Here is a 5,239-nt window from a genome sequence, read left to right as displayed (position 1 = left end):
GCACCTTGAAAAATGCTAGGACTTTATTTCTTGAAATGCTTGGTTTAGACAGTGCAGTTGCAAGAGCTCAAGCTAGCACTTCTGCTGCAGTAAATGGTTTTACCACCATTTTTTTCAGCTTCTGATTCTGCGACTGCTTTTTTTTTTTTTTTTTTTTTTTTTAATCCAGAAGCATTAATGCAACCAAACTGTGAGAGTGCAGATTTTTTTCCCTTTATTTGTGTCTAACCCTGTTTGGTTTCCTGGACTGGTTCACCGTGTGGTAGCGTGAGTATTGCTGTCCCTTGGTTATCACGGCTGTTTTTCCTGCAACAGGTATTGTGTGAATGCTGCAAGCAAAGTAATATATTCATTTACTTGTGCAGTTTTGAGTAGTTAGAGCCATGTTTAAAGTATGAGTATCTTTATAGGTCCTGTGTTTATTAGGTAACTAATGCTTGGCCCTGAGTGCTTGTTTTAACAATTCTGTAAGAGAGGGACTGTAACATAGGGATATTTCCATAACTTAAGTGGTTGCATTCGGTAAACTTCAGGCTGCTAACAGCATCACATTTATGAACTCATGAAACTTTTTGAACTCTGTCACTCGGAGCTGGTGACAACTCTTCAGAGCAAACCAGCTGCTCTCCGTCTGCGTTAGGAGAGCTGAATGGTGAATTAAATGGGAAAGTGAAGCAGAGCTATGAGATGACTGATACTGGTGAGGTTGTCTGCAGAGGTAAGAGGTGTATAAAAATGCCCATACTGGTTAAGACCAAAGGACAAGGCATTGACGCATCGTAGGGTGTTCTCAGCACTCTTCTGCTGGCTCTGCCCAAACTGTCCGTGTACAGCAGTGGGAAGAGGACGCCTGACAGGGAGGATTCTGGTGACTTTGGGGCCTCCGACATCCTACCATGCCTCTGGACAGAATACTATTTGAATAGAATCCTATTTGAATATTTGAATATAGAATTTGAATTAACTATTTTTATAGTTGAGGCTTTTTCTCTTACCCCCCCTCCCTCTGGTGGTTTGGTGGGTTTTTTTGTGTGGTTATTTTTGTAATTCCTTGATTCCCATGATTGTTTTCCCAGTTTCATGATGGTGGTGGCAGTGTTTAGCTCCATCCCCTTCCTTAGGTCATGTTAGGGCTGGAGAACCAAAAAAGTGGCCTATTGGAGCTGCCCAGGGAAGCATAAAAGTATAAAGCAAGTGGGTAGAGATATGTCTCCTCTCTGCATGCTGCCACTTCAGGTACCTTTATATATCTAATTACGTGTTGTTCTGGCAAAGTGCTGAGTTGACTGTATTAGGGCACAGGAGTCTGCTCGCCTGGGAAGTTGGCAGTAGTGGGATGAGAGAGGAGTCTAACTCGTAGGACTGATGATGAGTAAGTGAAGTTCAAACAATAGCTGGAAGGGCAGATGCTATAGTTAAAATAAGATGGTAAAAGAAGTAGAAGGGTTGAACATTTAGCAAATACGGTTTGGTTTCTGCAGTGCGGTACTGAGTCAGTTGCTGCCCTAAGGCACGGAGGGTCTACATGTTAGAGGCAGGCTGGACTCCTTCCAGGAGACCAAAGAGAATGCTTGTTGTACCACAACTTGTCATTTCCTCCTTTTCGAAAAAGAAAGCTTTGTTGAATTTGATTTTCAGATGTGAGCAAAGAAACCATTGAGGACTACGGTTGTTGCTTGCAGTTTTTAAAACAGCTGCTTCCAATGGGCTTAGGGACAAATGCTTATGAATATTATTTGGGTGTGGAACTATGTGCAAGCTCTCTCACCTGGTGAGACTTCATATTATATTAAGCCTCGTGTAACCAAATTTGGGCAGTATAATTATGTGTGGTCAATGTAATTATTTGTGGCCAGTGTAATTAAAAATTTTACTTGGGTAATATTAAAAAATTGTTAGATTAGTGGACCTATATCCTTTTCCTGTATGTGGAAGATACGGGAGTGTGTAGCTCCCTGCCACCATTTCCCACTCACCATCCTTTGACTCATTAACATTTTCAAAGTCATTACTAGCAACTCTTTTGCTTGTACTTACATCACAAGCTTACTTGAGGGGCTTTATGTGAAACCTGGTCTCATGGTTGGTCTAAAAGGCTGGACTTCTGTTGCTGTGACCTCTTCTGACAAGGCTCTTGTTCTCTAAGACAGACAGCTGGAGCCTCTTCCATCCTGGTGTAATCTCCATCACTTACAGTTCCCTCTCCACCTCGGAGGGAAGAGTCATATCTTTAATCTGTTTTTCTTGTATTCTGGATTTGTGTTGCCCTTTCACTGTTTTCCATGCTTGTGCTGTGACGTGGAGGTCTTCCTCCTTGTTTTTGCGGAAGCCAGCTGGGACATCGTGAACAAGGCTCATACCCTGCCCTGGGAGAATGTGTTTCCAGATCCCAGCTCATAACAGCAGTTGGGTGGAAGGACTTACACCTCCTTAAAAAGGCCTAGGAAGGAGGCACAGAGGTTTCCAAAAGTGCAAGAGCGTTAGGTCCTGAGATGTAGCTGGGACGGAGCAGCATCAGGTGGAAAGGTGTTGTCTCCCTCCTCTCTCAGTCTTGTTTCAATATTTTTGGCACGTTAAAACATTCAAATTCAAAATAATTCTTTAATGTTGAAATGTAACAATTTTCCCTCAACAAAATTTCCTACCCAACAAAGCCCTTCCTAATGCTACTGAAACCCATTTAATGAAAAATAAGACATTAACTTATGGAACTTAAACTTTTCTGCACACAGTTACCATAAAGTATAGGAGTTGTACTCTTACTTAAGGTAGCGGAAATAGTCACGTGAGGAGAACGGAACATCTTTTTAGCAGTGGTATCGGTTTTCATATTTTTATGAACTTAGAATTAAAAAAAAAAGAAAAAAATAATTTAAATTATTTGCATTTTTCACAAAAGCCATGACATAGGAATGTATGTTTTTAAACAAAGGGAATAATCATTAATTATTTTTTCCGCAGAAGGCATTGATCCCTTCAGTACTACATATCTCAGCATGTAAGTGCTTTTTAATACAAGACATACACAGTTGCTTTCTGAATTCCTCAGCTATGCCTTTTTTAGGACTGTTATGCATTGTTTGCTTAGTTATCTGGTTACTCTTTTATACCTCAGAAAGGGTAACGGTCATTTGGGAGGAACTGTGGGAAGCTGGAATGTAAATTCCTTATTGTAGATATTGTACGTTTCTGACTCACAATTCTTCAGTTGTGTAAGGAGGAAGTCTGCTCGTGGGCTGCGGTTATTTTTAAAAAACAAATAGATGTATATGAAAATAAAGTTTTCCAGTAACCTACATTAGGAAGCTTCCAGGAAGCTGAAAAATGACATTTTAGGCAAGTTTTTTAATGAGCTTGTTTATATGCTTGCAGAAAACCTGCCTTTATTAAAATGTTAGCTTGAAAATTGCTGTTACTGCTGGTGAAAAGGCACCAGATAAGAGCCCCGTGAATAAAGCCGAAGTCCACACCACTTTGCCGGTGTGCCTCTGCTCCAATGTGATGAGGAGGGCGACTTTCTAACCAAGGTGTGGGACTTTTTTGCCTCAGCCTGTACAGTCTTGTTAGGATGCTGCCGGGTAGTATGAACTTGATAAGAGATTATATGAGGGAATTGGAATTAATATAACTTGTAGAGAGGGCAAAAGTATCTGTTACCTGTGAATAACTTTTAATTCCAGTGATGGTGGCAAGGTCTAAACTCTCCTGTGAGGTCTATAAGTGAAACCTCCGTCTTGGCCAAGTCTGAACTTTATCACGAGTCTCATAATGAAATGCTGTGTGGTTGTGCTGCTTCTGGTTCCTGGCGTCATAGGCGTATAGGAAAATACCAATGTCCATTAAAAACACTATGTCCCTCATGGATGTGGAGAAAAGTAGGAGTATATTGCCTCAGGGGCAGAAACCAAAACATAAATGACTAGAATCATGAAATGATTAAAAAAAACCAGAAAAGTAACTTCATTAATTTCTGAATCATGTTGGGAGATTTGTATTACCATATTGCCTGGAAGCACTTGTCATGGACTATAACCTTCTGAGTGATGGGTTTTACGGATGTAGAAAAAAAAGGCAGTCTTTGCCACAGGGGCAGCCTGCATTGTAAGTGTTAAGTAAATAATAAAATAATAGAAGACATGGGAGTCTGCATTTTCTGGCCTGACAAGTAAAAGTTTTAACATACCAGTAACCTAATTTGTGTCCAGAACTTTGTAGCCATCAAGGCAAAGGAAAGTTTGAAGGAGGATAATGGGATGGCGGTATTGCTGATACTCCCATGTTAGGGGCAACAAGGGGAAAACCACAAAGATTCTTGCTTCAAAGTTTACCTTGAGCAGAAGTGTCACAGTACTGAATGAGAAAGGACAGGCAAGGTGGAAATAGGCTGTGAGAGTCTTTGAAGGTGAAGATAAGCCATTTATGTTTTCTGCAGTAGAAAAGGGGACTCATCGGAGGAATACAAAGAGAGAGGTAAAATATATTACATGTGTTGCAGGATTGTGATTAGACTATCAGCAGGACAGGCTTGCACTGGCGAGAAGAGGATTTGAGGGATGACCTGATGATAGCTGAATGTTTAAGCTGGATGGATATGAAATTAGCTAAACTTTGGTGTTGTGGGGTTTTTTTTTAATTTGCAAAATTAATCTCTGGGGCCCATATAGCATTTTGAGGTGAAGGTCTAAATACGTGTGAGTCCAGTGTAGCACAGTAGTCATTGGTCCTGAGCGGCAAGATAAATGGAGGCGGTGGTTAAGGTTTGCTGGAGGTACAAGGAGATTTCTGTTTCAGTTTATGGAGTTTGATGTACAGGTCATGCATGAGGGGAGCCAGTAATCTATGCCTAACACTTTGGTTTGGACAGAAGGAGACAGATGTGAGGTAGAGAAACAGACCTGTGAGTTACAAGCATGGTCAAATTTGTGTTCGCGCCAATAAAACTGGGAGGAAGACGAGATCTTAGCATGTGGAGGAGAAAGGGCTGAGACCCGGCAGGATCCAGGTGATTCTGGTGAGTGAAAAATATCATGGGCGGCAGTTGAAGACCAAGTTGAGAGCATGATAGAGTTGATCCATAGTTGTGTGTTGAATGAACAGAGAAGAATGAAGAAACCTTCAGGCCAGGCAAAATCTGAGATTTTGAGGAATATTTGTTGTTTTGATTATAGGATATAGAACATGATATAATGTATGTCATATATAATAATTATTGTTATATATTTATTAAAAAAAATATGTA

This window comes from Charadrius vociferus, unplaced genomic scaffold (assembly GCF_000708025.1).
Source record: "Charadrius vociferus isolate BGI_N301 unplaced genomic scaffold, ASM70802v2 scaffold247, whole genome shotgun sequence".
NCBI classification, from domain to species: domain Eukaryota; kingdom Metazoa; phylum Chordata; class Aves; order Charadriiformes; family Charadriidae; genus Charadrius; species Charadrius vociferus.
Note: the sequence above shows the minus strand (reverse complement) of the source record.